The sequence below is a fragment of the Pongo abelii genome, chromosome 4, assembly GCF_028885655.2.
Source record: "Pongo abelii isolate AG06213 chromosome 4, NHGRI_mPonAbe1-v2.0_pri, whole genome shotgun sequence".
NCBI lineage: Eukaryota > Metazoa > Chordata > Mammalia > Primates > Hominidae > Pongo > Pongo abelii.
In genome coordinates, this window is record NC_071989.2 from 99947055 (window position 1) to 99972031 (window position 24977).

Genomic DNA, 24977 nt, shown 5'->3' on the forward strand with positions numbered 1-24977 from the left:
TCTCTCCACTTAACAGTAGGATAATCAACAAAGTAGTTTTTGTGTAGATACCTACAGTTCTACAGTCATTTCAAACAGTCAAACAGTCATTTCAGACAGTCATTTCATCTGCAAGTAAAGAGTTTTACTTCTTTCATTGTATGTTATATAGTGCTGCATAAGAAAGTGCTTCAAAATGTGGTGGTTTAAAACAACAATGGTTTATCACTGCTTATAATTTGGGTGTTGGTGAGGTGGTTTTTCTACCATTTTTGCTTAAGCTTATTCATGTGGCTGCATAAAAATTGCCTATGAGTTCTCCAATTTCTACAGACACGAAACAGGCTAAAAAAGTTACTTAGGTAAAAATATGATGCATTCCTCACCAAAAAGGAAAGAAACCTAAGACTTCTTGATGAGAGGAGTTGCAAAATAATATTTCCATATTTAATCTACCAGAATATTAATATATCACTTTCTACTACATGTTACATGATTTTACTTATGAATTTGTTAAATAAATTTTGCTGTGTATTTTTTAAGGATTTTGTCTATTTAATCAAATGTGTTGGCAAAAAATTGCTTATAATATTCATATAGCAGTCATTGTATGTCTGCAGAATTTGTGGAGGCGCTCCACCTTTTTGTTGATATTAGTCATTTATCCCTCCTTTCCACTTGATCAGTCTTGCAAGGAGGTTATTATTTTTATTAGTCTTTGGAAGAGTCAACTTTTGTCTTTGTTGATTTTCCATGCTGTATGCCTGTTTTCTATTGTAATGATTTGTGCTATTTACTTATTTATTCTTTGTACTTATTTTTGCTTTATTGTGTTCTTTTATCATTGTTTTTTAAAAAGACGTGTTAGATTATTTTTAATAAAAGCATTACAAACTATAACTTTACTATTTAGCATTTGTTTAGGATATTTCACTTATTTTTATACATTATCTTTTAAATATCATTACTTAAAAATATGTTCTTTTTAAATGTTTTCTTCTGTAACTCATAATTTAGTATTGTATTATTTAATCTTTAAATATTTGAGAATTTCTAGATTTTTTTTTCATGTATTTCTAATTCAATTTTTTTTTTTTTTTGAAGCTAGAAAACATACTCTGTGGGTTTTAATTCCTTGGACTTGATTGAGACTTGTTTCATGGTTCAGCATATGGTCTGCCTTGGTAAGTGTTCCATATGCACTTGAAAAGAAAGTACTTGTTACCATACTTGAAAATAATGTTCAATAAATTAAGTCATGATATTTGGAAGTGTTCAAATAATGTTCATCATTATATTTTTCCCTATTACTTACTATTGAGAAAGGAGTATTAAAGTCTTGAAGTATGATGGTAGATTTGTCTATTTTTTTCATAAGTTTGTTAGTTGATAAAAGTGGTTAGACTATAGATATATTTTAAATACACAGCATTTGAAATTGTTATTTACGTCTTTGGGAAAGACTGCTGTATGATATTGTCTAACAGTGGTTTCCAGGAAAAAAAGTAATTGAAATTGAGAAGTTTGAGGGACTATACTTTTAGAAAAATTGTCAAAGTGAATGTATTATCCCTGTGATTGGACTCAAATAGATCTAGTATAAATCTTTTTTCATTAACTATCCTTGTGAAAATTTCTTTAGTTCTTGTATAGTCAGATAGAAATGTATCGTTCAATTTGTTGATATATTCCTTGAATTTCCTTTTATATTATCTTCTATTTGACCTTACCTAAGTCTCTTAAATGCCTTAAAGTGAAGTGCTTGATTATTTCTTTTGATTTCTACCTGGTGCCAATAGTTCTCTGATCTGTACAAACTATGAGCTTATAGATCACAAAATATCTGCATTGAAAGGAACATCAGAGATATTATAATCTGACTGCATTTTAATCTTGAGAATTCCTACTACAAAATTCCTTCAATGAAATGTCCAGCCTTTGCTAATATACTTCCAGTGACAAGGATGCATTCTGCCTTGAGACAGCCAATTCTTCAGTTGATCTACTATTAAATACTCAACATTGACCTAAAATTTGCCTTAATTACTTTTAAAATTAATCAGAATGCAGGTCTGTAATTTTTAGAAAATGTCATATATTTAAAAATTTCAATTTACAAAAGAAAAAGTCATGAGGATAATAATTTGCAGTGTGATAGTGCATAGTTTAGAGTGTCTATGTGCACAAGTATATGCAGATATGCACACACTAACAAGTCTATGCATTAGACTCTGTTTCCAGTGCAGATGGACAGGATTTATCTAAGGATAGGGCAGGATATTATAAAGATTCAAATAAAGTTCAACCAAAAACTTGGTTAAGCAAAAATCAAGGAATAAATGTTTGTGTAAATGAGTGGGTTTTTATTGGTTTATTTCACTGAAAAGCTTGTTGATAAATCTCACAAATGTCCCAGTTGTAGTCCTTGTACAAAGACTACAAATATAGGAAAATTTTTCCAGAGAAACATCGTGTTAATATTTGTTCTACCCTCAGAAGTGGTGAGAATAGACAAGAAAAAACAGTAAGTGTCCACAAAAGTGGACAAGAGTTTGTAACAATGAATGGAAGGGAAATTACAATGAAAGGGAACAGTGAAATCAATCAATGGCCTATTTTGTTCTCAGTTGGTTCCCAAGGGACTTGATATAGCAGCAGAAATGTGGCATCAGTAGCCATGGTCTTGTTCTCAAATTACATTATTAAATTGGTGACCAGAGTTTCAGACATAAATAAAATAATAAATTCAGGTGACACAGCTCAACTTGTGTTTTCTAGGAGATAGATACCATTTCATAACTGTTATTATACAACAATGACATATACATTCTGCATCTGTAAAAATGCTATTTCCTTGACATATGTTTATTATGCAATACAATTTAATATGTAATTTAGTTCACTATTTATATAAAGCCTGATGCTCCAAGTATCATAGTTGGTGAGTTGCCATTGATTATATAATGGTGTTAAAACAATTTCAGTGAACAGCTTTTATCTGTTATAATCATTTATATTACCTTTTTCCCTCTCAAAAATACTGATTCCATTAAACTAACACTAAGATCCACTGGTTCAAGATTAAATATTTAATATTAGTTTGTTTATATTGTTCCACAAACATTCCTGTTTTTCTCAAAATAGGTCATCTTATTTCATAATAATCTTATTTAAATAGCAGACTTTTTTGCACTATCGTGAAGTGGAAGTCTCTAAGCATTTCTCATGGTTCCTTGGTGGAATGGTCACTTAATGATCAAATTAGAGGTCACTCAACCAGATCTGTGGTAACAACAGTTAGTAGGCTGCAGTCAGTTCTCCTGCTCAGATTTACAGAGCATCCAGGTGGAGTTCATTACTGTGAATCAACCAGCATGGTCCCCTGGCAGCAGATTACGAAAACAGTTTAAATTAGACATGGCTGCACTGCAAAACCTATTCCTCGTTCAAAATGTAAGGACCTCCTACGCTTAGCCACATATATCTTATCTGTAGCTGCCTTCTATCCAGGGAGGTCTCTATTACTATTTGCTGCTGTATTTGTACAATACCTAAAATATTTATAAATCTGAATGCTAAAAAATTACAGATTTGCTGCTAATACATTCCGCAGCTGCATGTTTTTGGTTTGCAAATTTATAACTGGGAATTTACTACTACTAACAAATTCCAGCTTTTGAACAATTGGATATGTTTCTCCAACTTGGTATATTGCCCAATATCTGTTATTCTCACTCCCCAGGCTGGGATGGCTGCAATGGTGGTACAGCCTCTGGGGAGGGAGGAGGGATAGATGGATGAAACTATTTGCCATCAGTCACCAACAGCCCCTCTGGCTGATTAAGTAGCAGGTGTTAATAGGAACCCAAGGGAGTGCTCTCCAGTTCCCTTTAGCTAGAATGATAGTGACATGATTCAAGGCCTGAAGGGTTTGGGGACCTTTGAGGGAGGGGGAAGGGAAGTGGACTTGTAAAGCGGGAAATATTAGTGTGGTATGTTGTTTTGAAAGGCTTCTCCTAATGTTAAGATGATTTGCAGTTTTGAAGACTTAAATAATGAAAATTCTGATACAGATGTTCCAGGCATTAAAGAAGGAATGAGGAAATATTATAACCTTTAAAAGCAGTGTTCACACTCTATAATTTTGTTTTCATTGAAGCTTTACTGAAAACACTATTATAAGATTTAATTATTGTTTTTAACAGTCATCTATTATATAGATAGGCAAGAAAGTATACATCATGAAAATAATGTGAAAAGATGCCATAGACTTTTCAAAATAGCAAAACATATGTTCACACAGAAAATGCACAAAGGATCAATAGACGTGATTGATATTCTGAGTCAGTGATAATTATTAAACTATAATAAACCTCAGATTTTGTTTTCTCTATAAAATTCATTTGTTTCTTTCCTTTGTCTCAGAGGAGGTTTTTAATACCAAAGTTTTAAATTTGACATATATGGTATTAAAATATGTTAAGAACTTTATTGATGTTTAACAGAAAATGTGCATATTATAAACATGTAACAAAATTAATTTATACAAAATGAATATGCCCATGTAACCACCAGATACGACATTATCAGTACCCACAATACTGTCATTCTAACAGCATTGATTAATTTGATACTTGATATAAATGGAGCAATACATCATATATTCTTTTGTGTCTTGCTTATTTTACATAACATTTGTGAGAGTCATAAATAATGTGTGCAGTTATAGTTTTTAAAAAATTATTTACAATTATTATTTTGTACAGTGTACTATAGTTTTGCATAGTATGTAATCGGATAACTGTATCATTATTTACACATTGTAAATTTAATTGCCATTGAGTCATTTCCAAATGGAAGATACTAAGTATAATGTTGTTATGAGTATTCTAATGTATGTCTTTTGGTAAGGATAGGTACATATTTCTATTTGGTGTAAACCTAGGATTGGAAGTGCTGAGTCATAGCATGTGCATATGTTAAACTTTAGTAGATGTTACCAAAGACTACTTTCCTACCAATGTCTAATATTTCTGGTTTCTCTGTATTTTTGCCAAAATTTATTTTCTGTCTCTTTAATTTTAGCAGTTCTAATGAGTGTAGTGGCATCTTGTTGCATTTTTAATGTGCATTTCCCCAATAATGAATGAAATTAATCACCTTTTCTTATATGTATTGGCCATCAGATATTCTCTTTTGAAAAATGTCTGTTCAAGTCTTTTGCCCATTTCTTATTGGGCTTTCTATCTTTTTGTTCTTGATGAATAACAATTATTGATATATTCTAGATAGAAGACCTTCTTGGATTTGGGAATTGAGAGTATCTTCTCTCACTCTGAGGCTTGCATTTTCACATTCTTAATGATATATTTTGTATTCAGAATATATTCACTTGATATAGTTCATTTATTACTATTTTAATATGATTGGCACAATTGTACTTTTGGTAATGTTACAGAAAATTAACATTTAATTCAGATGAACTACTATGAAATCTGGAAGATATAAGAAAAATGTAAGGTTTTGGAAAGTGACCAAAGTAAAAAACAATCTGGAAGACAGTCAATCTATAAAAATTGAGAACTTCACTGGGTCAGATAACCTGTGACAGTCTCTGGTCCACATAGCATGAAGCTGCTAAAGCTGAAGCAGAAATTCGCATCTTACTAGCATTCGTGTTAGGAGGCTGAGGATGGAATCCAGGGCTTCTAGAGTGCCTAGGAAGTGAGGAGAAAATCACAGAAAGGGAGGAGACATGAATGGGGAAACCCAAATCTTCTTGTAAAGTCCACCTCGGCTCTTCGAGGCCTTTCAGCTAAGTAGGTATAGTGGAGACTCTAAGAAGCCCCTCGGAAGGCAGCAACTGAAAGACTGAGGTAAGTGAATGAAGGTCTCAACACTTATACAACAAAAGGAAAAAAAGAAGTTTATAGTTTTAGTCCAGCCAAATTCAAACTCTTTAGTGAAAGATAATAGAAGCTAGAATTTCTACAAAGTATCTAACTGTTAAAAAAAAATGAGGAGTCATGAGAAGTAGCAAAATTTAGCCCATAGTCAAGAAAAGACAAAGCAATCCATAAAAAGAAAATCAAAATGAAAAGGTGTCATAATTATCAGACTGAGATTTTAAAGTAATTATTATTAATATGTCTAAGAAAACCTTGGTTATAAAGATGGAAGAGATGGGAAACTTCAGCATTGAAATGAAATACATAAGAAAGATTAATGTAAAACCACCCAACAGGTTCTCCTTGCCCATTGCCTAGACAGAGCCAATTTATCAAGACAGGGGAATTGTAATGGAGAAGCATAATTCTCACAGAGCCAGCTGTGTGGAAGACTGAAGTTTTATTATTATTCAAATCAGTCTCCCCAAGCATTCTAGAATGGAGTTTTTAAGGAGAATTTGGAGGTTGGGGGCTCTGGAAGTGGGGAGGGAGTTCTGATTGCTGGGGTTGGAGATGGAATCATAAGGGATGTAAGTGAGTTTTTGTTTGTTTGTTTGCTGTCTTCTGTTCTCGGATGGGATTATAGAACCAGTTGAGCCAGATTACCAGTCTGCATGGTGTCAGCTGGTGCATCAAGTACGGGGTCTGCAAAATATCTCAAGCACTCATCTTAGATGTTACAATAGTGATGTTGTTCCCAGGAACAATTTGGGGAAGTTCAGACTCTTGCAGCCAGAGGCTGCATGGTGCTTAAATTATAACTTCTAATCTTGTAGCTAATTTGTTAGTCCTACAAAGGCAAATTGGTCCTCAGGCAAGTTTTTTTTTTTGTTTGTTTGTTTGTTTGTTTTTGGAAAGGACTATTATCATCTTTGTTTCAGAGTTAAACTATAAGCTAAATTCCTTCCCAAGTTTAGTTTAGCCTATGCACAAGAATGAACAAGGACAGCTTAGAGATCAGAAGCCAGGTGGAGTCGGTTAGTTCTGATCTCTTTCACTGTCATAATTTCCTCAGTTATAATTTTTGTAAAAGTAGTTCCATTTAATGGATATTCTGGAACTTAAAGGTACATCATTTGATTTTTTTTTAAAAGATTGCATTTAAAAGCAATTAAAGATGGCAAATAAAAAGGTAATAAAACTTGGGCCGGGGGCTGTTGCTCACTCCTGTAATCCCAGCACTTTGGGAGGCCGAGGCAGGCGGATCATGAGTTCAAGAGATCGAGAACATCCTTGCCAACATGGTGAAACCCTGTCTCTACTAAAAATACAAAAATTAGCTGGGTTTGGTGGTGTGCACCTGTAGTCCCAGCTACTCGGGAGTCTGAGGCAGGAGAATTGCTTGAACCCAGGAGGCAGAGGTTGCAGTGAGCTGAGATCATGCCACTGCACTCCAGCCTGAAGACAGAGCAAGACTCCAAATCAAAAAAAAAAAAAAAAAAAAAGGTAATAAAACTTGAAGGTAGATTAATAGAAACCATACTGCTCAAAAAAGACAGATAAATGAAAATAATAATAATGATAATAATATTAATAAAGCCCAATGTCATGTGAAACATATCAAGTTGTCTAACGAGTATGTAATTAAGAGTCTCAGAGGTGAGAAAGTAGAACATGGATCATCAATAGTACTTTAAGAAGTAATAGCTAAAAATTACCCAAATTAGGTGAAAAACATAAATCTAAACATCCGAGAACCTTACCCAAATACAAGCAAGACAAATGCGAGTGTTAAAAGAAAAACTTCAGCTGAATTAAATTTGAAGATGCTTAATTGAGCAATCAATGATTCACAAATCAGGCAGCCCCCAGAATCACAGCAGATTCAGAGACTCCAGCACAGCTACGGGTGCTGAAAAATTTATAGAGAAAAAAAGGAAGTGATGTACAGAAATCAGAAGTGAGGTACAGAAACAACTGGATTGGTTACAGCTCAGCTTTTGCTTTATTTGAACACAGTTCGAACACTCAACAGTATATGAGTGGTTGAAGTATGGCTTCTGGGATTGGCCAATACTCAAGCTATTGTTACAGGCACATACTCTTAAGTTAGGTTTTCAATCTTGTCTACCTATTAAGTTAGATTACAGTTCATCCACAAAGTCTCAAATATATAAATACAGGGTTCTTCTCAGGCCATATTTAATTCGCTTTAACGCAAGAATAAGCACAACTAGGCACATTTTGAAGCCAACAAATACAAAGAAAACCTTGAAAGTGGAAAGAGACAAATGACAAATTACATATAGTTAAGGAACACTATGAATGGTGGCTGAAAAAAAGTTGAAACCTGTAGACAATAAAATGATATCTTTAAAGTGCTGACTAAAAAATAAAATTGGAATTCTGTATACAGTGAAAATCTTCAAAAACATAGGTGAGTTCATTAGTTTCCTATTCCTGCTTTAACAAATTACCACAAAGTCAATCAATGGCTTGAAACAACATGAAAGGTTTTATCTTAAGTTCTGGAGGTCAAAATTCTGAAGTGGATGTCACTGAAGTAAACTCAAGGTGTTTGTAGAATCACACTCCTTACGGAGGCTCGGCAGGTGGGGAAGAGATGCCATGGGGGAGAGTTAATTTTCTTGCCTTTTCTGGCTTCTAGGGCTGCCTACATTCTTTGGCTCAGGTCCTCTTAAACACCAGCACTTGAATCATTCTGACCTCTATTTCTGTCTCACATCTTCTCTATGATTCTGTGCATCCTTGTTTCACTTATAAGGACCCTTGTGATTACACTGAGCACACCAGGAAAATTCATAATACCTACTCATTTTAAAATGCTTAATTATATGTACAAAATTCCTTTTCCATGTAAATACCCTTATTCGTAGGAATTAGGAGGTGTATTAGCCTGTTTTCATGCTGCTGATAAAGACATACCCAAGACTGGGCAATTTACAAAGGAAATAGTTTTAATGGAGAACTCACAGTTCCATGTGGCTGGGGAAGCCTCACAATCATGGCAGGAGACAAGGAGGAGAAAGTCACATCTTACACGGATAGCAGCAGGCAGAGAGAGAGCTTGTGCAGAGCAACTCTCATTTTTTAAAACCATCAGATCTCATGAGACCCATTCATTATCACAAGAACAGCACAGGAAAAAGCCACCCACCCATACTTCAGTCATCTCCCACTGAGTCGCTTCCACAACATGTGGGAATTATGGGAGCTACAAGATGAGATTGGGTGGGGACACAGAGCCAAACAGTATCAGGAGGTGAACATCCTTTGAGGTCCTTCTTCTGCCTATTCTTCCAATCGCGGTGAAATAAATACATTTTTCAGGTAAATAAGAGAGAATTCCTGGGCAGTATACCTTCAGTAAAAGAAATGTTAAACAAATTATTCAGCCTGAAAGAAAATTGCATCAGATAGAAATTCATATTTGAGGGAGGAATGAAGAACATTAGCAATGGTAAATATTTACGCTATTGGTAAACATAAAAGACTATGTTTTTTTCTCTTAATTAATTTTACAGTTAGCCTTTTTGTACCTTATTTAAGGAATCATAGCCTATTCCAAGGTCATGTATTTTCTACAACTTGAATGTTTAAACATTAGGAGTTATATTTGTAATCCATCTAGAATATGTATCTGTGTCTCTATGTAAAGTGTGAAGTAAGCATTTGAATATACTTTTTTGGATATACTAAATTGGATATTCATGTGGAATTGTGGAATTGTAATGTCAACTTAGTCATAAATCACATGACAGTTTACATTTTGTATTGTTTCTGGTCACTTAATTTTTCTCTCTTGGTCAGTTTCCCTGTCCTTATGGTAATATAACACTGTCTTAATTAATATAGCTTTACTTCTTTACTTATGGTATTTTAGGCTTTTGTTACTGGTACTATAAATCTTCCATATTAGCAGTTCTATAGTATTACCTTGATGATTCTTGTTAAATTTCAGCATAAATTTTTAAATTGGCCATTAAATTTACTAACATTTTTAGAAATTTGGTTAGGATTTTATTGAATCTACAGAATGATGTAGAAAGCTGCCATATTTACAGTTTTGGCTGTAATCCATGCACATGAGTATCTCTTCAGTTATTGAAGATTTCTTCAATTTTTCTTAATAACAGTTAAAAATGAGAGTTTTAAACTTCATTTGTTGTACATTTTATAAATTTGTTACTAGACATTTGATATTTTTATAATGTAAATTGTACTACTTTTCATTTTTTAAAACTTTTATATTAAATTCAGGGTACAAGTGCAGGTTTGTTACATAGGTAAACTTGTGTCATGGGGAGTGTCGAACAGATTATTTCATCACCCATTTATTAAGTCTAGTACCCGCTATTTTTCCTGATTTTCTCCCTCCTCTCAACCTCCACCATCAAAAAGGCTACAATGTGTGCTGTTCCCCTCTGTGTGTCGGTGTGTTTTTATCATTTAGCTCCCACTTATAAGTGAGAACATGGGGTATTTGGCTTTCTGTTCCTGTGTTAGTTTCCTATGTATAATGGCCTCCAGCTTCATCCGTGTCCCCGCAAAGGACATGATTTCCTTAATTTTTATGGTTGCATATTATTATATGGTGTACATGTACCACATTTTCTCTATTCAGTCTACTATTGATGGACATTTAGGTTGATTCTATGTCTTTGCTATTGTGAATAGTGCTATAATAAACATATGTGTGCATGTGTCTTTATAATGGAATGATTTATATTCCTTTGGGTATATACCAAGTAATGGGGTTGCTGGGATGAAAGAAATTTCTGTCTTTAGGTCTTTGAGGAATCACAACACTGTCTTCCACAATGGCTGAACTAATTTACACTCCTACCAATAGTGTACAAGCATTACTTTTTCTCCACACCTCATCAGCATTGGTTATTTTTTTACTTTTTAATCACAGTTATTCTGACTGGTGTGAGATGGTATCTCATTGTGGTTTTGATTTGAATTTCTCTCATGACCACAAATGTTGAACTTTTTATCCATATACTTGTTGGCTGCATGTATGTCTTCTTTTGAAAATTGTCTGTTCATGTGCTTTGCCTACTTTTTTATAGGATTTTTTTTGACACGTGTTTAAGTTTCTTATAGGTGCTGAATATTAGAGCTTTGTTGAATGCATAGTTTGTAGGTTGTCCATTTACTCTGTTGATAGTTTCTTTTGCTGTGAAGAAACTCTTTAGGTTTAGATCCCATTTATCAATTTTTGCTTTTGTTTCAATTGCTTTTTGCAATTTCATTATGAAATCTTTGCCCGTGTCTATGTCCTATATGGTATTGTCTAGGATATCTCCCAGGGTTTTTATAGTTTTGTGCTTTACATTTAAGTCTTTAATCCATTGTGAGTTAATTTTCATATGGTGTAAGAAAGGGGTTCAGTTTTAATCTTCAGCATATGGTTAGCCAGTTATCTCAGCACCATTTATTGAATAGGGAATCCTTTCCCCATTGCTTGTTTTGGTCAGGTTTGTTGAAGGTCAGACAGTGGTAGGTATGCAGTCTTATTTCTGGGTTCTCTATACTGTTCTATTGCTCTGTGTCTGTTTTTGTACCAGTACCATCATGCTTCTTTGGTTACTGTAGCCCTGTACTAGTGTTTGGAGTTGTGTAGCATGATGCCTCCAGCTTTGTTCTTTTTACTTAGGATTGTCTTGGCTATTGGGGTTCATTTTTGGTTCCATATGAATTTTAAAATAAGTTTCTCTAGTTCTGTGAAGAATGGCAATGTTAGTTTAATAGGAACAACATTGAATCTATAAATTGCTTTGGGCAGTGTGATGGTTGATACTGAGTGTCAACTTGACTGGATTGAGGGATACAAAGTATTAATCCTGGGTGAGTCTGTATGGGTGTTGCCAAAAGAGATTAACATTTGAGTCACTGGGCTGGGGAAGGCAGTTTCACCCTTAATCTGTTGGGCACAATCTAATTAGCTTCCAGTGAACATAAAGCAGGCAGAAAACATGAAAAGCAGAGCCTCCCAGCCTACATCTTTCTCCCATGCTGGATGCTTTCTGCCCTTGAACATCAGACTCCAAGTTATTCAGTTTTGGGACTCCAACTATCTCTCCTCGCTCCTCAGCTTGCACAGCCTATTGTGGAACCTCGTGATTGTGGAAGTTAACACCTAATAAGCTCACCTTTATATGTATATATATATACATATGTATATATATCTACATATATATGTATATATATATAAATATATATACATATGTATATATATAAATATATATATACATGTGTATATATAAATGTATATATATACACATATATATAAATGTGTATATATAAACCTATGTATATATATATAAATGTATATATTTCTGTCCCTCTAAGAGAACCCTTACTAATACAGATTTTGGTACCATGAGTGGCTCTAGAGGAACAGAATATTAAGGATGGAGTTCTTTCGTTGGTTTTGGGGTTTCTGGAGTTGGGTGCTTAATATGATTAGACCCAAAAATTCTAAGGACTCTATTTCTAATAGTATGGAGAAGAGTGATAGTCTTTGGTGTGAACCGTTTAGAGAGTTATGCAAAATAAATGCATTTAACCCTCCTGATTGACTGCTCATGAGAGGCAGACTCTATAGATAATACCTTTGACCATATGTGGAGAACCAAGGAACATAATGAAGCTGGTTGGTTGCTTCTGAGTTTAGTAGGCAAAGTGATGAAAGAAAATGATGAAGTCAGGGATTCTGTCTCCCAGCTTCAGAAGCAGATATTGAGCCTCAAATCAGCCAAGATTGTCCTGAGTGAGAGTCTTACTTCCTGTAGAGAAAGAGCTGAAATTGTGGAAAAATAGACACAAGCTTTTATCATATGAGTGGCTGACCTGCAATGAAAGGTGCATGCACAGTCTTGCCAGGTGTCTACTGTTAAAGTGAGAGCATTAACTGGAAAAAGATGGGACCCTGAAACTTGGAATGGGGATGTGTGGGAGGACCATGATGAAGCTGGGGACACTGAGTTTGTAAACTCTAATGAACCCCTTTTTTTTGCCAGAAGGAACAGCCTCCCTATCCCCACTAGTGGCACCATCCCCTCCCCGACCCATGCTGCCATCAGCCTTTCCACCATTGTCTGAGGAAATAAACCCTGTGCTGCCTGAGGCAACAGTGATTGCCTCCCCTGAGGCAGTCGCCAGACAAAATAATGTTGATTCTCCTCAGGAGCCACCCCCCAACACCCCAGTTTGCTTCTAGACCTATAACTAGACTAAAAGCCTTGCGGACCCCTGGAGGTGAGGTTGAGAGTATGACCCATGTGGAGATGTGCTACACTCAGAAAGAACTGTTTGAGTTCTCTAATTTATAAAAGCACAATCTGGAGAATCGTCATGGGAATGGATATTAAGGGTATGGAATAATGGTGGAAGAAACATAGAGTTGGATCAGGCTGAATTTATTGATTTGGGCCCACTAAATAGAGACTCTGCTTTTAATGTTGCAGCTCAGGGAGTTAAAAATGTTCTAATAGTTTATTTGCTTGGTTAGTTGTAATATGGATCAAAAGATGTCCCACTGTGAGCAAGGTGGAAATGCCTGATCTCCCTTGGTTTAATGTAGAGGAAGGGATCCAGAGGCTTGGGGAAATTGGGATGGTGGAGTGGATTAGTCACTTTAGACCTACACATCCAAGATGGGAGGGTCCAGAAGATATACCCTTGACCAATGCCTTGAAAAATAGATTTGTGGGGCAGCACCTGCATCTTTGAAGAGCCCTCTAATTGCTCTTCTGTGTATGTCAGAGCTAACGGTGGGAACCACAGTCACTCAACTACAAAATTTAAATACAATGGGAATAATTGGATCCTGAGGTGGCAGGGGCCAAGTGGCAGCACTCAACCATCAAAGGCAAGGTGGGTATAGCTACTGTAATGGACAGCAGAGGCAAAGAGGCAATCAGAATAGTATGATTCATGTAAAGCTCTGGCATTTGCTAATTAATCATGGTGTTCCTAGAAGTGAAATTGATAGGAAGCCTACTTCATTCCTACTTAAATTATACAAACAGAAAACTTCTAGGTCTAATGGACAAAATACTAATTTGAATTATAAAAACAGAGAATCATGGCCCCTCAACCAATTTCCAGACTTGAGCCAGTTTATAGGCTCACACCCCTTGAATGAATGGGAGGCCAGCTCCCCTTGAGGAAGGATCCCACTACGTTACCAACAATTTATGCAGTGAATATTTCTCCCATCTTTCCCCAAGGATACCTCTGGCCTTTTACCAGGGTAACTGTGCAATGTGGGAAGGAAAATGATCAGACATTTCAGGGACTACTGGACACTGGCTCTGAGCTGACGTTGATTCCAGAGGACCCAAAACGTCATTGTGGTCCTCCAGTTAAAGTAGGGGCTTATGGAGGTCAGGTAACTAATAAAGTTTTAGCTCAGGTCTGACTTACAGTGGGTCCCCAGATTCATCCTTTGGTCATTTCCCCAGTGCCAGAATGCATAATTGGCATAGACATACTGAGCAGCTGACAGAACCCCCACATTGGCTCCCTGACTGATAGGATGATGGCTATTATGGTGGGAAAGGCCAAATGGAAGCCATTAGAGCTGCCTTGACCTAGAAAAATAGTAAATAAAAAACAATATCACATTTCTGGAGGAATTGCAGAGATTAGTGTCACCATCAAGGACTTGAAAGATTCAGGAGTGGTGATTCTCACCACATCCCTATTCACCTCTCCCATTTGGCCAGTGCAGAAGACAGACAGATCTTGGAGAAAGACAGTGGATTATTGTAAGCTTAACCAAGTGGTGACTCCAATTGTAGCTGCTGTACCAGATGTGGTTTCATTGCTTGAGCAAATTAACACATCTCCTGGTACCTGGTATGCAGCCATTGACTTGGCAAATGCCTTTTTCTCCATTCCTGTCCATAAGGCCCACCAGAAGCAATTTGCCTTCAGCTGGCAAGGCCAGCAATATACTTTTACTGTCCTACCTCAGAGGTATATCAACTCTCTGACTTTTTGTCATAATTTTATTCAAGGAGATCTTGATTACTTTTGCCTCCACAAGATATCACACTGGCCCCTTACATTGATGACATTATGCTGATTGGAGCCAGTGAGAAAGAAGTAACAAACACAACGGTCTTACTGGTGAGACATTTGCATGCCAGAGGATGGGATATAAATCCAAGTAAAATTCAGGTATCTTCTGCTTCAGCAAAATTTCTAGGGGTCCAGTGGTGTAGGGCCTGTAACAAAATTCCTTCTAAGGTGAAGGATAAGTTGCTGCATTTGGACCCTCCTACAACCAAGAAAGCCACAGTGCCTAGTGGGCGTATTTGGATTTTGGAGGCAACAAATTCCTCATTTGGGTGTGTTACTCCAACCCCATTTATTGAGTGGCCCAAAAGGCTGCCAGTTTTGAGTGGGGGTCCAGAACAGGAGAAGACTCTGCAACAGGTCCAGGCTGCTGTGCAAGGGGCTCTGCCACTTGGGTCATATGACCCAACAGATCCAATGTTGCTTGGGGTGTCAGTCACAGATAGGGATGCTGTTTGGAGCCTTTGGCAAACCCACATAGGTGAATCACAGCGGAGGCCTCTAGGATTTTAGAGCTCTGCTATCTTCTGCAGATAAATACTCTCCTTTTGAAAGACAGTTCTTGGCCAGTTACTGGTCTTTGGTGGAAATTGAACATTTGATTATGGGTTATCAAGTCACCATGTGACCTGAACTGCTTATCATGAACGGTGTTTTCTGACCAATAGCCATAAAGTGGGTCATGAACAGCAGCATTCCATCATCAAAAGAAAGTGACAAAAAGTCAGCATTCCATCATCAGACTCGAGCAGGTCCTGAAGACACAAGTATGTTACCTGAGGAAGTGGCTCAAATGTCCATGGTCTCCACTCCTGCCACCTGCCTTCTTTCTCCTAGTCTGCACTGATAGCCTCATAGGGAGCTCCCTAAGAAGAGTTGATAGAGGAAGAAAAGGCTAGGGCCTGGTTCACAAATGGTTCTGAAAGATACGCAAGCACCACCCGAAAGTGGACAGCTGCAGAACTACAGCCCCTTTCTAGGACATCCCTGAAGGACAGCGGTGAAGGGGAATCTTTTCAGTGGGCAGAACTTCAAGCAGTGAATCTAGTTGTGCACTTTGCATGGAAGGAGAAATGGCCAGATGTGTGGTTATATGCTGATTCATGGGCTATAGCCAATGGTTTGGCTAGATGGTCAGGGACTTGTAAGAAGCATGATTGGAAAATGGTGACAAATAAACTTGGAGAAGAGGTATGTGGATGGACCTCTCTGAGTGGTCAAAAACTGTGAAGATATTTGTATCCCATGTGAGTGCTCACCAATGGGTGATCTTAGCAGAAGAGAAGTTTAATAATCAAGTGGATAGAATGACCCATGCTGTGGACACCACTCAGCCTCTTTCCCCAGCCACCCCTGTCATCGCCCAGTGGGCCCATGGACAAAGTGTCATGGTGACAGGGATGGAGGTTACACATGAGCTCAGCAACATGGACTTCCACTCACCAGGGTAACCTGGCTATGGCCGCTGCTGAGTGCCCAATTTGTCAGCAGCAGAAACCAACACTGAGCCCTCGATATGGCACCATTCCCCAAGATGATCAGCCAGCTACCTGATGGCAAGTTGATTATGTTGGATCTCTTCCACCATGGAAAGGGTAGAGGTTTGTCCTCACTGGAATAGACACTTACTCAGGATATGGTTTTGCCTATCCTGCGTGCAATGGTTCTGCAAAGACTACCGTCAGTGGACTCACAGAATGCCTTATCCACCATCATGGTATTCCACACAGCATTGCCTCTGACCAAGGCACTCACTTTGTGGCTAAAGAAGTGTGGCAATGGGCTCATGCTCATGGAATTCACTGGTCTTACCATGATCCCCATCTTCCTGAAGCAGCTGGATTTATAGAATAATGGAATGACCTTTAGAGGTCACAATTACAACACGAACTAGGTGACAATATTTTGCAGGGCTAGGACAAAGTTATCCAGAAGGCCATGTATGTTCTGAATCAGTGTCCAATATATGGTACCATTTCTCCCATAGCCAGGATTCATGAGTCCAGGAATCAAGGGGTGGAAGTGGAAGTGGCACCACTTACCATCACCCCTAATGATCAACTAGCAAAATTTTTGCTTCCTGTTCCTGTGACATTAGTCACGGCCTAGAGGAATTAGTACCAGAGGGGGGAATGCTGCCACCAAGAGACACAACAATGATTCCATTAAACTGGAAGTTAAGATTGCCACCTGGAAACTTTGGGCTCCTATCTTTAAGTCAACAGGCTAAGAAGAGAGTTACAGTGTTGGCTGGGGTGATTGGCCAGGACTATAAAGATGTAATCAGTCTACTACTCCACAATGGAGGTAAGGGAAAGTATGCATGGAATACAGGAGATCCATTAGTGTATCTCTTAATATTACCATGCTCTGTGATTAAGGTCAACGGGAAACTACAACAGCCCAATCCAGGCAGGACTACAAATGATCCAGACCCTTCAGGAAGGAAGGTTTGGGTCACTCCACCAGGAAAAAACCATGATCTGCTGAGGTGCTTGATGAAGGAAAAGGGAATTCAGTATGGGCAGTAGAAGAAGGTAGGCATCAATACCAGCTAAGACCACGTGGCCAGCTGCAGAGAAGAGGACTGTAACTGTCATGGGTATTTCCTCCTTCATTTGTTAAAAACATGTTTGTGCCTGTATACACTTGTACTAAGAAAATATCTTCATTTTATTTCCTTTTTCCTTTATCATGTGACATAAGATTTATTGACTTCATATCAGCATTTAAGTATTGTTAACTTTATGTAATAGTATTTGGGTTGGGGATTGGTGCATTTCAGGTTGTATGAGGGACAGTTGTATTATGTCATAATACAACTGAGGTCATAACTATGACCTCATTATTGTCTTTATTTGAAGATTACATATGATCTAAGGAGATGTGTATGGGTTCAAGTTGACAAGGGATGGACTTGTGATGGTTAATACTGAGTGTCAACTTAATTGGATTGACACATACAAACTATTGTTCCTGGGTGTGGCTAAGTAGGTGTTGCCAAAAGAGATTAATATTTGAGTCAGTGGGCTGGGGAAGGGAGATAAACCCTTAATCTGGTGGGCACAATCTAATCAGCTTCCAGTAAAAGCAGGCAGAAAACGTGAAAAGGAGAGACAGGCCTAACCTCCCAGCCTGTATCTTTCTCCTGTGCTGGATGCTTCCTGCCCTCAAACATCAGACTTCAAGTTCTTCAGTTTTGGGACTCGTACTGGCTCTCCTTGCTCCTCAGCTTGCAGATAGCCTACTGTGGGACCTTGTGATCATGGAAGTTAATACTTAATAAACTCACCCTTATATATATATAAATAAAATAGGATATATATATGTGATGTACAAAAAATAGGATATAAAAATAAGATATATAAAAATAGGATATATGTTATATTTATATATAAAGTAGGACATATATACAAATAAGATATATATATAATTATAAAATTATTTTAATGTGTATTTCAGCTCTTTCAGGTCAGTTACATTCTTCTCTATACTGGCTTTTTTTTTCTGTCAGCTCCTGCAATGGTTTATCATGATTTTTAGCTTCCTCGCATTGGGTTACAATGTACTCCTTTAGCTCAGCATACTTTGTTTCTATCCATATTATGAATTCTACTTCTGTCATTTCAGCCATCTCAGCTTTAACCTGGTTTCAAACCCTTGCTGCAGAGGTAATGCAGTCATTTGGAGGGAAAAGACACTCTGTTTTCTTTTGATCTTTCAGCATTCTTGTGCCGATTATTTCTCATCTTTGTGGACTTACCTGCCTTCAATCTTTGAGGCTTCTGACTTTTGGATTTTTTTTTCTTCTAACTGTCTGGCCACTTTTCCATGAGGCCCCTGTAGAATGCTGGGGATTCGCTTCAGTCCCTAGTCACCTTGCATTTTTCGGTACCTGGAGGTATCATCAGTAAGGGATGCTAAATAGCAAAGATGGCATCCTGCCCCTTCCTCTGGGAGCTCTGTCCTAGGGAGGTACAGACCTGTTGCCAGCCTAAATGCACCTGAAGGAGGTGGCTGGATACTCTGATTGTGAGGTCTCACCCAGGGAGGAGAAAGGAGATTGGGGACCCACTTAAAAGTAGTCTGGCCATATTGTTTTAGAGCAGCTGTGCTGTGCTGTGGGTCCACTTCAGACCCTGGTTGCCTTGGACACTCCAAAGACAAAAAACTGGAACAGCTAAGTCATTCAAACAGCAATGATGATGGCTTGCCTTTCCACCTGGGACCTCTGTACCAGGGAGGCCTGAAACCTCTAGAGAACATCAATGGGGTAGCTGAAAACTCTGGTTGGGAGGCTCCACCTGGTGATGAGGAACAGGGTTGCGGACCCACTTAAAAAAGCAGACTGGCCATTATTTTGTGGGGCTGCTGTGCTGTGCTGTGCTATGGTAACATTCCTGCCCTGGTTGGCTTGGACTCTCCAAAGCCCAAAGGCTGGAACTGCTAAGTCGCCCAAGCAGCAAAGATGGCAGCCTGACCCTTCATCTGGCAGTTCTCTCCTACCTCTGGGAGTTTTCAAATCTCTGTTGGCCAGAGCATACCCGTGAGGGTGGCTGAAGGGGGGCAGTCCCTCCCAGGGAGGAGGAATGGGATTGGTGACCCTTTTAAAGATGGAGTCTGGCCACACTTTCATAGAGCAGCTGTTTTGTGCTAAGATACTGCTTCTGCCCCAGTTGTCTTGTGCCTTCAAGAGCCCACTGGCTAGATCAGTTAAGTCATCCATACAGCAAAGGTGACGGCCTGCTCTTCCCTCTGGGAGGTCTGTCCGAGGGAGTTTTCAAATCTCAGTTGGCCACAGAACAGTGGCGGGGTAGCTGGAGGCCCCAGTTGTGAAGTCCCACCCCATCAGGAGGAATGGATTGGGGACCCTATTGAAGAAGCCTTCTGACCACGTTTTAGTAGAGCAGCTATGCTATGCTGGGGAATCTCCCCTTCTGCCCCTGGTTAGTGGCTTTCCAAAGCCCACATGCTGGAACAGCTAAGCTGCCAAAACAGCAAAGACAGCAGTCTGCCTTTCCCCCTGGAGCTTTGTCCCAGGTATGCTCAACACTGTTACCAATTGCTGGCTGGAATTTCAAACCAGTGGGTCTTATCCTGTGAGACGTTGTGGAAGTAGGTCCAACAGACCATCACTGCTCAGTCCCTGGATTCAGCTTCTTTCCTAGGGGAAATGTATTAGTTCATTCTTATGCTGCTAAGAAAGACATACCTAAGACTAAATAATTTACAAAATAAGAGAAGTTTAATTGACTCACAGTTCAGATTGGCAGGGGAGGCCTCAGGAATCACAGTGGAAGGAGAGCAATCATGTCATTCTTCACATGGTGTCAGGAAGGAGAAGAATTGAGTGCCCAAAGGGGGAAGCCCCTTGTAAAACCAACAGATCTCATGAGAACTAACTGACTATCACAAGAACAGGATGAGGGAAACAGCCCCCATGATTCAATAATCTCCAACTTGTCTCTCCCGTGACACATGGGGGTTGTAGGAACTACAATTCAAAGAGAGATTTGGGTGGGGATACAACCAAACCATATCATTTCACCGTTGGCCTCTCCCAAATCTCATTTTCTCACAATTCAAAACACAATAATACTCTCCCAACAGTCCCCCAAATTCTTAACTCATTCTAGCAATAACTCAAAGGTCCAAGTCCAAAGTCTAATCTGAGACAAGGCAAGTCCCTTCCACCTGTGAGCCTGTAACATCAAAAGCAAGTTACTTACTTCCTAGATACAATGGAAGTACAGGCATTGGGTAAATATACCCATTCCAAATGGGAGAAATTGGCCAAAACAAAGGGGCTACAGGCCCTATGCATGTCCAAAATCCAATAGGGCAGTCATTACACCTTAAAGTTCCAAAATGATCTCCTTTGACTCCATGTCTCATATCCAGGTCATGCTGATGCAAGAGGTGGACTCCCATGGCCTTGTGCAGCTCCACTTCTGTGGCTTTGCAGGTACAGTCACCGTCCTGGCTGCTTTCATGGGTTGGCATATAGTGTCTGCAGCTTTTCCACCACACGGTGCAAGCTGTCAGTGGATCTACCATTCTGGGGTCTGAAGTACAGTGGCCCTCTTCTCACAGCTCCACTAGGCAGTGCCCCAGTGGAGACTCTGTATGGGGGCTCCAACTTCACATTTCCCTTCTGCACTGCCCTAGCAGAGGTTCAGCATGAGGGCTTCACCACAGCAGCAGACTTCTGCATGGACATCCACGTATTTGCATGCATCCTCTTAAATCTAGGTGGAGGTTCCCAAATCTCAATGCTTAACTTCTGTGAACCTGCATGCCCAACACCACGTGTAAGCTGCCAAGGCTTGGGTGTGCACCCTCTGGAGCAATGGCCTGAGCTGTAGCTTGACCCCTTTTAGCTATGGCTAGAGATGAAGCAACTGGGATACAGGGCACCATGTCCTGAAGCTGAACACAGCAGAGGGTCCCTGGGCCCAGCCCAGAAACATTTCTCCCTCCTAGGCCTCTGGGCCTGTGATGGGAGGGGCTGCTGTGAAGGTCTCTGACATGCCCTGGAGACATTTTCCCCATTATTTTGGTGACTAACATTTGTCTCCTCATTATTTATGCAAATTTCTGCAGCAGGCTTGAATTTCTCCCCAGAACATGGGGTTTTCTTTTCTATCATCAGGCTACAAATTTTCAAAACTTTTACACTCTGCTTCCTCTGGAACAATTTGCTGCTTAGAAATTTCTTCTGCCAGATACCCTAAATCAAAAGTTCCACAGATCTCTAGGGCAGGGGCAAAATGCTGCCAGTATCTTTGCATAACAAGAGTTACCTTTATTTTAGTTTCGGACAAGTTTCTCATCTCCATCTGAGACCACCTCAGCCTGGACTTCATTGTCCATCTCACTATCAGTATTTTGGTCAAAGCCATTCAACAAGTCTCTAGGAAGTTCCAAACTTTCCCACATTTTCATGTCTTCTTTTGAGCCCTCAAAACTGTTTCAACTTCTGCCTGTTACCCAGTTCCAAAGTTGCTTCCACATATTCTGGTTTCCTTATAGCAGCATCCCACTCTCTACAGTACCAATTGACTGTATTAGTCTGTTTTCATGCTGCTAATGAAGACATACGCAAGACTGGGTAATTTATAAAGGAAAGACATTTAATTGACTCACAGTTCAGCATGACTGTGGAGGCCTCAGGAAACTTACAATCATGGCAGAAGGGTAAGCAAATCAATCCTTCTTCACATGGTGGCAGGAAGAAGGAGTCCCTGGTGAAGGGGGAAGCCTCTTGTAAAACCATGAGATCTCATGAGAACTAACTCACTATCACAAGAATAGAATGGGGAAACCACCCCCATGATTCAATTATGTCCACCTGGTACCTGCTGTGACATTGGGGATTATGGAAACTACAATTCAAAATGAGATTTGGATGAGGACACAACTAAACCATATCAGGGTATGTACGGGGATCTAACCTCCCATTTTGCTGGAGTTGCAGTTACTTTTGCTGGGAGTCCCCAAAATCCAGAGTACTTTAAATTTTTATCATATTTGATTTTGACATATAAAAATATAATGGATTTTTGTATTAGACTTATGTTCAACTATTCTAAATTTACTATTAATTTGAGTAGTTTGCAGATTCTTTTGAATTTTCTAAGTATACCGTTATGTTTCTGCAAATAATGACAGTTTCATTCTTTCTTTTAATTTTTTATGCACTTTAATTCTGTTTACTGAGTTCATTGCACTTGCATCAATATTTTATTGATGAGTATGCTATTTACAGTAGAGTTTTAAAATAATATTTGTTATTAGATTAAGAAAGCTCTAATTCCTATTTTGTTTAGAGTTTTTATCATACAGGGGTTTTAAATCTGCATCTATTGGGATAATCACATGATTTTTCTTTATTTGTATACTAATATTATGAGTAAAATTGATTGATTTTCAAATGTATAATAGTGATAATTCCCCTGTACTTGTGGAATACACACACGTGCATATCACTTGATTTATTAATATTTTGTTTAGAATAATTGAATCTATATATCAGAGAGGATCTATAATATAATTTGTTTTCAGTATAATGTCCTTTCAATGTTTTAAAATCAATATTAAAATGATTTCTCTTTTTCTATTCTCTGAGTTTGTACAAATCTGGTCTTATTTCTACTTCAAATATTTGGAAGAATTAACTTTAAGACAGTTATTCACCATTTATTGAATAAGGAAGTCTTTTCTCCATTGCTTTTTTTGGTTGACTTTGTCAAAGATCAGGTGGTTGTAGGTGTGCAACATTATTTGTGGGCTCTCTATTCTGTTCCATTGGTCTCTGTGTCTGTTTATGTACCATTACCATATAGTTTTGGTTACTATGGCCTTGTATTATAGTATAGTTTGAAGTTGGGTAATATGATGCTTCCAGCTTTGTTCTTTTTGCTTAGGATTGCCTTGGCTGTTGGAGCTCTTTTTTGGTTTCATATGAATTTTAAAATTGTTTTCTCTAATTCTGTGAAAAATGTCATTGGTAGTTTGATAGGAATACCATTGAATCTATAAATTGCTTTGGGTAGTATGGCCATTGGTTCCTGATTTTGTGTGTGCATGTGTGTGTGTGTGTGAGAGAGAGAGAGAGAGAGAGACAGAGGGAGACAGAGAGAGATTGAGAGATAGAGAGAATAAAAGAGGAAAAGTCTTTAATAACAGATTAAATATTTTAGCAGATCTATCACTATTTGTATTTACTGCCTTTTCTCCCTTCAGTTATTGTAAGAGGAATTTTTTTTCAGAAGTTTTTCCATTTCATACAAATTGTGGAATTGATTTGCATGAAGCAGTAGATAATACCTAATAGTCAATATAATAATGTGTATAATCTTACCGATTTTTTTCATTTCTGAGATGAATAATTTGTGATTTTCTCCTTATTCATAATTAGTTTTTAAAGATATTTCAATTGTATTAACTTTTCAAAGAACTATATTTTATATTTATTTTTTATTCCTTTATTACAGGCCTAATGGGGAAACTCAATTTATTTGTGGAAAACTGAGTTTATGACTTTATTTCACCATCATTTTTTGAAGTTCATTTTGAGTTTTGAATTCTGAGTTAGCAGTTACTTTTTATTTCACCATTCCAAATATTTTGCCCCATTGACATCAGAACACCATGACTTCTGAGAAGTCAGAATTCAATTTCTCTCCATCTTTTCTACCCTTTCAATAGTAAATGTGTCTATTCCCTGGGTGTTTTTTGAGATTCTTTTTTTTGTCTTCAGTTTTCAGCAGTTAAACTATAATGTGTGTAATTATAGTCTTTGTACTTATTTTGCTGGTGGTTGCTAAGTTTCTCGAATATGTAGGTTGGTATCTACTATCAGTTTGTGGAAATTTCTCTATTATTTTGTCAATGTTACTTCTGCCTGTTACTTCTCCTTTCCCTCTCTTATTTTCTTCTTGGTTGCTTTCTCTTAATCTCTTTTCGAGTTCACTAATCTTTTGTTCTTCTGTATCCAGTTTGATGTTCAACCAAGGAGTTCTTAATATAGATATTTTTAATCCTATATTGATTATTTTATTATTCTTTGTAGACTTGTATTTTCCGTTTATTCTATTGTTTCTATTTTGTCCATCTTTTTTACATTTTGTTTAACATGTTATTGATAGCTATTTCATCCTTTTTCTGCTACTTTATAAATATCAATAATCTAATGGGTCTATTTCTATTTTCTCTTTGTTTTTCTTTTTCATTTAAATAATACTCAAAGCTTCTTTACTTTTTACCTTCATGGTAGTGTTTAGATGTATGCTAGAACTTGTATGTAAATTAACATGGGCTTCAGATGATATCATCTTCCACCTGAGAGTTTTCTTTTCTTCTCTCTTAGGAAGCTAGGACGAGGCACAGATCACCACAACCTAGTTAGTAACTGAGGCAGTAAAGGACATTTTGTAGTTTTAATAAAACTAGGTCTTTCTCTGTTCAGTTCTTAATTCTAAAATGTGAGCCTTG

General features: G+C 37.9%; 1 long non-coding RNA gene across 1 annotated transcript in view; it reads left to right on the forward strand.

Moving 5' to 3' along the window:
* The first annotated feature begins 1085 nt into the window (after positions 1–1085).
* Positions 1086–24977, forward strand: part of LOC134761490 (uncharacterized) — a 49957-nt gene continuing 26065 nt past the window's right edge. The window contains exon 1 of the long non-coding RNA XR_010140165.1: positions 1086–1163. This is a non-coding gene — a long non-coding RNA (uncharacterized LOC134761490). The remainder of the gene's footprint in view (positions 1164–24977) is intronic.